At 46.3% G+C, this 12,566-nt stretch overlaps 1 protein-coding gene across 7 annotated transcripts in view; it reads right to left on the minus strand.

Moving 5' to 3' along the window:
* The window catches only part of PLCD4 (phospholipase C delta 4), a 51,927-nt gene extending 42,384 nt beyond the window's left edge, over window positions 1–9,543 (minus strand). For 5 of the 7 annotated variants that reach the window (XM_060193888.1, XM_060193882.1, XM_060193885.1 and 2 more), the window contains exon 1: window positions 2,160–2,568. The gene's annotated coding sequence lies outside the window, so the exon portion shown is untranslated. The other 2 variants (XM_060193884.1, XM_060193883.1) reach the window with 2 other exon arrangements.
* Between the last annotated feature and the right edge of the window lie 3,023 nt (window positions 9,544–12,566).

Below are 12,566 nucleotides of genomic sequence, written 5' to 3' on the forward strand. Positions count from 1 at the left end.
GGATGTCACAACTGACGTCACACAGGTGTGACGAGGACAGAGGGACAATGGGCCTGAAAGTGGGAGCAGAATTGAGAGGCAAGGAGTGGAAGGTGAAAACAGAATAGGAGACTGAAGGGCCTAGAAAGATAGCTCACTGGGTAGGGCCCTTGCCTTGCCATGCACCCAACCTGGATCCAAGCCACCACACCACAGGGGAGGTGCTATGGCACTGGCTGATGCTCTAGTGCTGTGGTCTCACTCTCTCTGTGTCTCTCTGAATGGATGGGTGAAGGAGCCTGGAGCTCTGGAACCATGTATGTACGAGGCCCTGGCTCTATAGTAAAAGGAGGACAGGTGGTCGGCGCATTGGGTTAAACGCACATAGTGTGAAGTGCAAGGACCCACACAAGGATCCAGTTTGAGCATCCGGTTCCCCACCTGCGGGGGGGGGGGGGTTGCCCTCTCTATCTTTCCCTCCTCTCTCAATTTCTCTCTCTCTCTTTTTTTTTTTAATATTTATTTTATTTATTCCCTTTTGTTGCCCTTGTTGTTTTATTGTTGTAGTTATTATTGTTGTTGTCGTTGTTGGATAGGACAGAGAGAAATGGAGAGAGGAGGGGAAGTCAGAGAGGAGGAGAGAGAGATAGACACCTGCAGACCTGCTTCACCGCCTGTGAAGCGACTCCCCTGCAGGTGGGGAGCCGGGGTTCGAACCGGGATCCTTATGCCGGTCCTTGTGCTTTGCGCCACCTGCGCTTAACCCGCTGCGCTACAGCCCGACTCCTACTCAATTTCTCTTGTCCTACCCAACAACAAAGCAGCAACAACAACAATAACAGCAACAACAACGGAAAAAATATGGCTGCCAAGAGCAGTGGATTCGTTGTGCAAGCACTGAGCCCCAGTGATAACTCTAGAGGAAAACAAAGAAAGAAAAAAAAAAAAAGAAAAAGAAAGAAAAGAAAAAGGATGAGGGGGAGGAGAGGGAGAGAGGGGGGAGGGGATGAAGAAGGAGGAGGAGGAGGAACAGGAGGTGAGGCGGTGGTGGCTCGGGAGATTATGCAGTGATGGCGCACTGGACTTTCAAGCTTATGTACCCACGTTGGATCCCCAGCACCACCAGGGTGATGCTCTGGTTCTTTCTCATTAATAAATAAACTACTCCTGAGAAATGTTGCCCATGTACCAACTACTGTATTTTACTGCTGACTGTAAACCATTAATCCTCCCCATAAATAAATAAATTACTCTTTGAAATTAAAAAAAAGTCTGAATAAATCAGATGAGGTCTTAACCACTCACCCATAACATCATAAAGGAATATTTCTTTTCTTTTTTTTTATTTTAAAATTTATTTATTTTCCCTTTTGTTGCAGGTCCTTGCGCTTCGTGCCACATGTGCTTAACCGGCTGGGCTACTGCCTGACTCCCTTCTTTTCTTTCTTTCTTTCTTCTTCTTTTTTTTTTTTTCTACTTCTTTACTTGATAGGACAGAGAAATTGAGAGAGGAAGGAGAGACAAAGAGATTTTTATCACCACCAAAGGTGGGGAAGGAATGGGCTTGAACCCAGGTCCTTGGGCATGGTAATACATGCACTTAACCAGGAGCACTATGGCCAGACCCTCTCCCACCCTCCCCCCACGCCTCCCCAGGAATGTGTTTCCAACAAGCACCCTCAGCTGTAAGCGAGGCTGGGGAGCCCTGAACACCCTCTCATCACAGGTCAAGAAGTTGCGGTCCAAAGTCATAGAAAGAGCTAGAAAAGGAATCAGAACGAGAAGCAGACACTCGACCACGGTCCAGTAACAATGTCTGGATCCTGGGAGCACGCTGCGAATGAGGTCTAGGACCCAGACCCTGGCTCTTTCCAAGGAAGTCAGCGAAGTCTGCTGCAGGCGCTACTTCCCACAGCCACGCTGCCCATAACCCAGGCTAAGACTGGACGCTCCAGTGCTCTTTTAGCTGCAGGGTGAGATTACTGCCGGTGGCAGGTGGCATTTCAGGGACAGCTAGGCGGTCCCAGATAATCGGTACTGCCACAGTGTGGAGGAAAACTCTTAAGTTAAAGAGGATGCACTAGAGAGAGAACCGAGAGATGAGACCCCCAGCCCCACCAGGCAGAGCACTCCAAGTTCAGTGGAATAGGGGGATCAGGGCAGAGTCCGCAGGCCCTTACCGTCGCGGGCAGGCGAGTGCGGGTCCAGCAGTGCTCTCCTCTGTGCTCTCCAAATCCCCAACCGGGCTCTTCTGCACCCCTCCGCTGTGCTCGGCAAAGTGACAGCCAGAAGGAAGGTGCTGCGCTGGGGGAAGAGAGGTATGGGCTCTCACCTCCTTCCAGCCGGTGCAACTCTTAAAGGCCCAGGACACGGGTCAGCGGGAGGGAGCCGAGCCGTGGGGGCGGGGTGGGGAAGAGGCGGGATTAAGGGGAGGAGGGAGAGAGCAGCCCGGAGTCTCCGGAGTCTCCGGGGAGGAGGGCCCTGGCTCGCTGCCCTTGCTCTGGGTGACCCCAATCCCGCAGGAGCGCTGCAAAGTGAAACCCAAGGAGGTCTGGCTCTGGCGGCGCTGTGAATCTCTGCTTTTCACTGGGGTTACTTTCTCCCTGCGTGTGCTGCAGCGCTCTCTGTCCTCGTTTCCTTTGGCGGTGGTCCAGGTCCAGGTTTAGGGTGTCTGTTTCCGCTGCTCTGCAAAACAGACCAGCCCAAACAGCAGGATGGGAAGGAAGGGGGCAAGGGAGGGAGTGAGGGGGAAGGATGAGCTTAGAGTGTAGGGAAATGTGTTAGCATGTGTGCATACACAGCTGTGAGGGTGTTCATTTGTTCTAATAGTTTTTTAAGGTTTATCTTTTCTTCCTTGTTTCCCTCTTCTTTTTATTTTATTTTATTTTATTTTGGTGGTGGTGCAGTAATTGAACCTGGGACTTTGGAGCCTCAGGTATGAAAGTTCTTTCTTTCTTTCTTTTTTTGCCTCACTATGAATCCACTGCTCCTGGCATCCCCCCCCCCCCTTTATTTGATTGATGGGCAGGGGAGATAGAGATAGAGGAAGATAGACACCTGCAACCCTGACTCGCCACTTATGAAGCGCCCCCCCTGCAGTTGGGGAGCAGCAGCTCAAACAGGGATCTTTGTGCTTGGTACTGTGTGCCTGACTGGGTGCTCCACCACCCCCTGAAAGTCTCTTTGCATAAAGATTATGTTTTTGTTTCTTTTTTCTTTTCCCAGAGCACTGCTTGGCTCTCATTTATGGTATTGTGGGGAATTGAACCTGAAACTTTGGAGCCTCAAGCATGAACCTCTTTGCATAACCATCATGCTATTTACCCCTGCCCCAATTTATTATTTTTTTATTTTTTAAAAATGTTTATTTATTTATTCCCTTTTGTTGCCCTTGTTGTTTTATTGTTATTATTACTGTCGTCATTGTTGGATAGGACAGAGAGAATGGAGAGAGATGGGGGAAGACAGAGAGGGAGAGAGAAAGACAGACACCTGCAGACCTGCTTCACTGCTTGTGAAGTGACTCCCCTGCAGGTGAGGAGCTGGGGGATCCTTACACCGGTCCTTGCACTTTGCATCACCTGCGCTTAACCCGTTGCACTACCGCCCGACTCTCAATTTATCTATTTTTAAGTCTTATTTTTTTATTGGATAGAGACAGAGATCAGGAGGGAAGGAGGAGACAGAGATAGAGATAGACATATATAGAGAGAGAGGTAGAGATGCTTACAGCTGTTTCACAGCTTGTGAAACTTTCTTCCTGCAGATGGGGCCTGGAGACTTGAACCTGGGTCTTTGCACACAGTAACATGTGGGTTCAACCCAGGGCACAGAGAGAGAAGGAGGGAGAAAATGAGGAAAGAGGAAGAGGAGAAGGTGAAGAAGGAGAAAGGAGAGAACCAGAGCATCACTCTGGGCTTGAACTCAGGACCTCACGCTTGTGAGTCCAAACTTTATCCACAGTGCTTCGTCCCAAGCTGCCAGCAATTGCTCTTCCTTTGCATTCTCACCCTATGAGCACCAGCATGCAAGGTCACACACGTGTTTGTAGGGGCTGGACGGTGGTGCACTCTGTTAAGTGCACACATTACCATGTACAAGGACCTGGGTTTGAGCCCCTGCTTCCCATCTGCCAGGGCTGCTTCACAAGTGGTGAAGCAGTCTGCAGGTGTCTTTCTCTCCTCTCTATCTCCTCCTCCCCTCGCAATTCTCTCTGTCCTATCAAATAAAATAGGAAAAAAAAAATCTGCCAGGAGCAGTAGATTCATAGTGCCGTCATTGAGCCCCAGTGATAACCCTGGTGGCAACAGAAAAACAAAAAAATTAAATAAAAATAAGTAAAAAGGGACCAGGTGGTGGTGCACCTGGTTGAGCGCACATGTTACAGTGCACAAGGACCCGGGTTCGAGCCCCCAGTCCCCCCCTGCAGAAGGAAAGCTTTGCAAGTGGTGAGGCAGGGCTGCAGGTGTCTCTCTTTCTCTCTCCCTCTCTATCTCCCCCACCCTCTCGATTTCTGACGGTCTCTATCCAATAAATAAAGATAATAAAAAAATTTTTTTTAAATAAATGAAAAATAAATATGTGTGTAGAGATGGGGCAGATTTGTGGTGTACAAGACTCAAGAGCAGGGGCCTGGGGGACACTGAATTCTGAAGCATAAAGTCATTAGCTTGGCATCCCAAGTGCCAGAGTCATGCTCTGGTTTTTTCTCTCTCTCTCTGCTTTGTGTTAATAAATAAATAAAGTCAAAGAGGAGGAGGAGAAAGAGGACAGAGGAGGAGGAAGAGGAGAAGGAGAGAATCAAAAGTAAAAAAAAAAAAAAGAGCACAAAGTTGCAAAGACACCCAACTGTGAAAGGAAGGTGATGAGCTTCCTACAAGGGTGGGGAAAGTGGGGAAAACAACAACTGAAGCAGAAGTCAAAATGGAGAAGAGGGGATACAGTCAGGGGAGAAAGCGAGATTGTAAGGGCCTTTATTATAGCCTCATATCCCACAGGGAGAAACCAAGGCATTGGAGAAGGTGGGGGCAATTTCCTAGACCCTTGTGGCAAGAGCGGAGACAACGAATCCTTCTTTCCAGCAAGTTGTGGGGGAAATAGCAGCAGGGAATGCAGAGTAAGTGTGCTGAGAGCTGGTGGCTTTGACAGGAAATTTCCAGATTTTAGCCCCTGGATATGCTTATAATATGTGCTTTAAATCTGTTTGCGATGCACTTTTAAGGACTTAATACAGGAGAGGAAGACTGAAAATATAATAAAGGGCTAAGAATGTGTAGAAAGTCTGAGATAGTGCAGGTGGTTAGTTCAGGCTGGCCTTCACCAGGTGAGCAAGGGATTAACAAGTAGAGACAATGAAAGTCAGACCGAACTTTGACTGAGAAGGCAGCTTCTATAACCCTGGCTGCTTCAGCCCTCCTAAAAGGTACCCCCTACCCCCCAGTGGTGAATCTGATGCTGAGGCTAAACTTTCCCAGACACAGCTCTGCAGGAAAGATACCAGTAACTAAGGCAACCAGACCCTGAGCAATGGGTCCAAGTCCCACCCCTTAACCTTGCAGCCTCTGCTTCTGTAATGACACTTTTTGCTCTCAAGCCTGCACCCCCTATATAAGATTGTACCTTTCTTTTGCTTGGGGCCAGTTATCAGAAAGATCTGAGCTCCTGGCCCATATGAAAATAAAAGGCTCCTTTCTTTCTCCACCTACCTCGGCTTCAGTCATCTTAATTATTAGTAGAGTTCCTTAACAGCTTCACTCTGGGCTCCCCTGGGCTCAGTGGCCCAACATTCTACCATTAGTGGTTATTCAGCGCTAACCCATTAGTCTCATTAACAGAAAAATCCTCCTAAATGATTACCATAAATGGTGATGGTTACTTTGAGGAAGACAATGAGTCTACAGCTAGTCTCAGTAATAGCTGAACGAGTTCTGTTCCAGTCCAAGGTGCCAATAAAGGTCTTCACTTCATAGTGACTTTAAAAAAAAAAGAGAGAGAAGTTGATAGCATGCATACTTCCTGTACACAGGGGAGAGACCCAGAAATTCCAAGTAACTTGCTACGTGGTCTTAGATACCATCTTTAAATAGCTGAGCTAACTCAAAGGACTAGGAAGAAAGGAAAAGTCAGTCAGGAAGGTTACTAAAAATGGTGCTGCTTGAGGAAGGCATGGAGATTTAGAAACCACCTTCTCCATTCATTAGCTTTTCTGAGGATTTCCCCAGAGAGCCTCTCCATTATTATTACTATTAATAATTTTATTGATAGGACAGAAAAAATTGAGAGGGGCAGGGAGGAGAGGGAGAGAGAGACACTGTAGGGCTGCTGCATCACTCGTGTAGCCTCCTCCCTGCAGGTGGGAGTGGGGGCTTGAATCCAGGTCCTTGCACAGTAATGTGTGCACTCAAGTGGACTTGGTCCTCTCCGTTCTGCCTGTGGGCACCCTCCCATGAAATTAACCTTTGTCAAAGACATATTTTGGGGTGAGAGTTCTGCCACAGATTCATTTTTGGGACTTATCAAGAAGTTCCATGGTACAGACGCTGACTAGTACAAATATTTCATGGGACCAGTCTCTCAGTCCTGAGAATAGATTAGTCCAATTAAACAGCTGAGTCCAAACCCTTACGTGGGTCCCAAAGGTAAGCCTGCAAAATGTAAGTAACAAGAGGTATTTTTATGGAGACAAAAGAAAGGTTAAAAACAAAAGCAGTGGCCCAGAGGTGGTGCAGTGGATATAGTGTTGGACTCTCAAGCACGAGGTCCTGAGTTTGATTCCCAGCATCACATGTACCAGAATGGTGCTCTGGCACACTCTATTTCATGCTAATAAATAGTTCTTGTAGTCTTGGAGGTGGCACAGTGGATAAAGCATTGGACTTCCAAGTATGAGGTCCCAAGTTCAATCCCTGCTAGCACATGTACCAGAGTGATGTCTGGTTCTTTTTCTCCTCTGTCTTTCTTATTAATCAATACATAAAATCTTAAAAACAAACAAATGAATGAATAAATTATTTTTAAAAATTTTAGTAGCCTAGGAGATAGCATAGTGAATTTTGGACTCCCTAGCTTGAGGTCTTGTGACTTTTAAAGTATTTTATTTATTTATTTATTTGGATAGAGAGAAACAGAAATCAAAAAGGAAGGGGGAGGTAGAGATGAGAGAGACCTGCAGCACTATTTCACCAATTGTGAAGCTTCCCCCCCTGCTGGTGGGGACCAGGGGCTTGAACCTAGGTCCTTGAACATGGTAACATATACATACTAACAGGTATTGCCACCTGGCCTTGGGGTTCTGAGTTCTATTTCTGGCATCGCACATATAGGAGTGATGTTTTGGCATCTCTCTTTCCTCCTCTATCATAAATAAATGAGTGAATAAATAAATAAGTAAACAAATATAGTTTTATCTTTTTACTAATGAGAGAAAGAGAGAGAGAATCTGAGCATCATTCTGGCACAGGTGATGACAGGGATTGAACCCAGAACCTCACACTTGAGGGTCCAATGCTTTATGCATTTACTGTGTCATATCTCAGATCACAGATAAATAATAAAGCAAACCAGCTATCCAGAATAATAAGCAAACCAGAAATCCATTTTATTTACTCAATATTTATTTATTGGGTAGAGACAGAGAGAAATCAAGAGGGATGGGGAAGATAGCGAGAAAGAAAGAGAGATGCTGGGAGTCAGGCAGTAGTGTAGTGGGTTAAGCGCACTTGGTGCAAAGCACAGGGACTGGCTTACGGATTGCAGTTTGAGCCCCTGGTTCCCCACCTGCAGGGAAGTCGCTTCACAGGCGGTGAAGCAGGTCTGCAGGTGTCTGTCTTTCTCTCCCTCTGTCTTCCCCTCCTCTCTCCATTTCTCTTTGTCCTAACAATGACATCAATAACAACAGTAATAACTACAACAATAAAAAACAAGGGCAACAAAAGGGAATATATATATATATATATATATATATATATATATATATAGAGAGAGAGAGAGAGAGAGAGAGAGAGATATGCTTGCAGCACTGCTTTACCACTTGCAAAGCTCTTCCCCTGCAGGTGGGGACTGGGGGCTTGAACCTGTGTTCTTGCACACTGTAGTGTGCACTCAACCAGGTGCGCCACTACTCAGGCTCTTCATTTCTATTTTTATTATTTATTTTTACCAGAGTACAGCTCTGACTTACAGTGGTGCTGGGGACTGGACATGGTATCTCAGAGCCTCAAGAATGAACATCAATACACATAACCATTAAACTATCTCCCTCGAGCTCCAAACAGGAATTCTGAGGGCAGCATCAAGCTCTGGCAATAACTCTGCAGGCAAAATAAAATAAAATTATAAACCTAATATAAAATAAAAAAATTAAAATTAATAAAAACAATAATAAAAAAAACAGCACTCAGGATGGTCCGGGAGATGGCATATGGATAAAGTGTTGGATTCTCTCTGAGGCATGATGTCCCGAATTTGAACCCTGGCAACGGATGTACCAGTCTTTTTTTGTAAATATTTTAAATATTGAGAGAGCAAGAGAGACCAAAGCATTGCTTTGGCATATATGGTGCTGGAGCCTCAGCATGCAAAGCCTGGACTCTGAGAACAGACTTGAAAGAGGAAAAGACACCTGCCAGGGGCAGTCACACTGGGAAGGCCGTTTCTGAGGAACTGGAAGAAAACGAGGCCTCAGAACTCAGCTGTGCTGACTCCACATCTCACCTACCTGCAGCCTGTTTCAGAAGTATGTCTTGTGGTCCGGGAGGTGGCACAGTGGATAAAGCACTGGATTCTCAACCAGGAGGTCCTGACTTCAATCCCCGGCAGCACATGTGCCAGAGTGGTGTCTGGTTCTTTCTCTCTCTGCCTATCTTTCTCATGAATAAATAAACAAATTCTTTAAAAAAAAAAGTGTGTCTTGGGGTCAGGTAGTAGCATAGTGGGTTAAGCGCAGGTGGGCACAAAGCACAAGGACCTGCGTAAGGATCCTGGTTTGAGCCCTCAGCTCCCCACCTGTAGGGGAGTCGCTTCACAAGCAGTGAAGCAGGTCTGCAGGTGTCTATCTTTCTCTCCCCCTCTCTGTCTTCCCCTTCTCTCTCCATTTCTCTCTGTCCTATCCAACAACGAACGACATCAACAACAACAATAATAACTACAACAATAAAAAACAAGGGCAACAGAAGGGAAAATAAATAAATAATAGTGAAAAATTTTTTTTTTTTTAAAAAGTGCCTTGCTGTCCTCAGGCCATTTCCTCAGCATCATCATGGCCCTCCTCACACCCCACTCCCCATCCCCCTTCTCCTCTCCAGGATTTAATGCTTTATCTCCCTCCCTCCTGGCTGCCCTGTGACGGGCATTAGCACTCATCTGGATATTCTGGGGGTCCAGATCGCATCTGCTCCATTTCAGCGTCCTCACAAACACACCTGCAAGCCTCAGATCCTATGTTCTGATTGTTGTTGTTGTGAGGGGATGCAGGCAGGCAATCGGAGACCTTCCTGAGGTCAGTGAGCATGGCATTGAAGATCCACCTGCTCTTCTGATCCAGGAAGGGAGCAGGCAAATGGGGGGGGGGGGCAGCGAGGCAAGAGACTATCCATCTGGTTTGGCCGTTCCTATTTCCATAATGATCCTGGCCCTCACCCTGGCGTTTTCTATTATTAACAGGTTGGGAAACCTGATCAGGGCGGCAGCAGCAGAGGGACTTTCTGGGAACTGTGCCCTGGAAAGGCCTAGATGTCTGAAATTGAAGGGGCAGATGGCAAAGAGAGAGAGAGATCTAAACACTGGGCTCTCCCAAAGCTACTCAGGCATCCCCCCCCCCACCTTCCCACCTCCTTGCAAATGCTTCTCTGCATTTCAGGAGTCAGGCCAAGGCCTCAGGGACCAGCTACCTGGATCATCCTTCAAACTCCTTCAGCTTGTGAAACAAAGCCCATCTTGTCAAAAAAGGCAACCCCTAAGAGCTAATGTCTACTTCAGTGCGCGTGTGTGTCTCATGATGTGAGACTACCTGTAGCATTAAATTCAGGCTCTACCACTTCTTTAAAATTTTTAATTATCTTTTTATTTTGATAGAAACAGCCAGAAATTGAGAAGAATGGGGAGATGGGGAGAGAGACAGAGAGACATCTGCAGCCCTGCTTCACCACTTGTGAAGCTTTCCCTCTGCAGTTGGGGACTTGGGGCTCGAACCTGGGTCCTTGAGCACTGTGACATGTATGCTCAACCAGGTAAGCCACCACCTGGCCTCTTTACCAGTTCTTTTACACCTCCTGCCCCCCTAAAGACACACACCGGTCCAGGAGGCACTACAATACTATACCCAGTGACCAGAAAGAGCTCTTATTCCAACCTTGCTCCACAAGTCCATTTAATACATTGTCCTTGGATAGAGAACGTATCAGCTATTAAACAGATAAGTTCAAGAACTAAACTGGATTTTACTCCCCAAAAACTGAGTAGTGATAGGATATAAAACTTGTGTCTTTTTCAGTGTAGGGGACAAACACAGGGTTGAAAGCAATTGTGTATGTTACTGCTGAGTCACCATCCCAGGTCAATTTTCATTAGAAGAAAAAAACCATCCATGGTGCTGTCCATGGTGCCTCCACATAGTGCTAAAATCAAACTCAGGGCCTCACATATGGAAGGTCTGCTCTGCACTCACTGATCCACCACCTCCCGTGTCCCTAGGATATATCATTAGATTAATATTTTTGTGTGTGTGGTGCTGGCACCATGACTAAATATTATCCTACTACCCCTGGGCCAGATTTTCTAGTTTTCTAATTTTAGAGAAAGAAAAAAGGCACTACAACACTGCCCAATCCTCCATAGAGCTTCCCCTGGTATTGGAGTGCTCCCATGTGGTGTCAGGGTTTGAACCCAGGACCTAATGCATGGTAAAGCACATGCTCTACCAGTGAGCTAGCTTCCTGGTCCAGGATATTTCACTTTATAAAACCAAAGAGCACAGCCAGCACTCTATTACAGCAAAATTTAAAAGGAAAACTCTGTAGCTAGGAAACAGTTCAACTAGGTGGCCCAGGAGGTGGTGCAGTGGACAAAGCGTTGGGATTCTCAAGCATGGGGTCCTGAGTTCAATTCCTGGCAGCACATTTATCAGTGATCCCTGGTTCTTTCTATCTTCTCCTATCCCTCTCATTAATAAATTAAAAAAATATATATAAAAAACAGTTCAACTAGTATAGCACAGGACTTGCACTATGGAGGTTCCTGGTTCGATCTTGGTACTTACTGCATATAATGGAGTGATGCTCTGGCTTGTCTGTTTTGTGTACAACACACACACTCTCTTTTCCTCTCTGTCAAATAACTGTAAAATAATATAAATGGTGCAATACTCCATAGTTGAAACAAAACTTTCAAAAAGTCATAAAATACAAGTATGTATTTTGTATGTACTTGGAAGAATGGTATTTACAGGGGCCGGGTGGTGACGCACCTGGTTCCCACCTGCAGGGGGAAAGCTGTGCAAGTATTGAAGCAGTGTTGCAGGTGTCTCCGTCTCTCTCCCTATCATCCCCTTCTCTCTTGACTTCTGGTTGTCTTTTAATTTTCTTTTTATATTTATTTTATTTACTTATTCCCTTTTGTTGACCTTGTTGTTTTATTGTTGTAGTTACTATTGTTGTTGTCATTGTTGGATAGGACAGAGAGAAATGGAGAGAGGGAGGGGAAGACAGAGAGGGGGAGAGAAAGATAGACACCTGCAGACCTGCTTCACTGCCTGTGAAGCGACTCCCCTGCAGGTGGGGAGCCGGGGTTCGAACCGGGATCCTTATGCCGGTCCTTGTGCTTTGCGCCACCTGCGCTTAGCCCGCTGCGCTACAGCCCGACTCCCGACTTCTGGTTGTCTTTATCCAATAAATAAAGATAATAAAAAAATTAAAGCAAAAAAGAATGCTATTTACCAAAGGTGTCACCGGAAGTTAACAGAAGGTATCCAGGGACAGAAAGCATCCAAGATTTATTATTTTAACCAGAGCACTGCTCACCTTCAGCCTGCTTGTTTTTCTTTTTAAAATTTATTTTGGAAAGAGACAGAGAAATTGAGAGGGAAGGGGGAGGTCAAAGAGGGAGAGATACCTGCCTCAGTTTCACCACTTGCGAAGCTTCCATCCAGCAGGTGGGGATCCAGGTGCACTAGCACTTGGCTCCTGGCCTGTTTGTTCTTACTTTTTTTTTTTGCCTCCAGGGTTATTGCTGGGATTCAGTGCCTGCATCATAAATCCACGGCTCCTGGAGGCCATTTTTTTCTCCTTTTGTTGCCCTTGTTGTTGCAGCCTTGTTGCGGTTCTTATTGTTGATGTCATTCGTTGTTGGATAGGACAGAGAGAAATGGAGAGGAGGGTAAGACAGAGAGGGGGAGAGAAAGACACCTGCAGACCTGCTTCTCCGCCTGTGAAGCGACTCCCCTGCAGGTGGGGATCCTTACGCTGGTCCTTGCGCTTTGCGCCACGTGCGCCTAACCCGCTGCGCTACCGCCCGACCCCCTTGTTCTTATTCTTGACTGTCCAAAGGCTGTTTTGGCTTTTCCATTCCCATACACATTTTAGAATCAGAGTCTG

Source organism: Erinaceus europaeus, chromosome 7, assembly GCF_950295315.1.
Source record: "Erinaceus europaeus chromosome 7, mEriEur2.1, whole genome shotgun sequence".
NCBI classification, from domain to species: Eukaryota; Metazoa; Chordata; class Mammalia; order Eulipotyphla; family Erinaceidae; genus Erinaceus; species Erinaceus europaeus.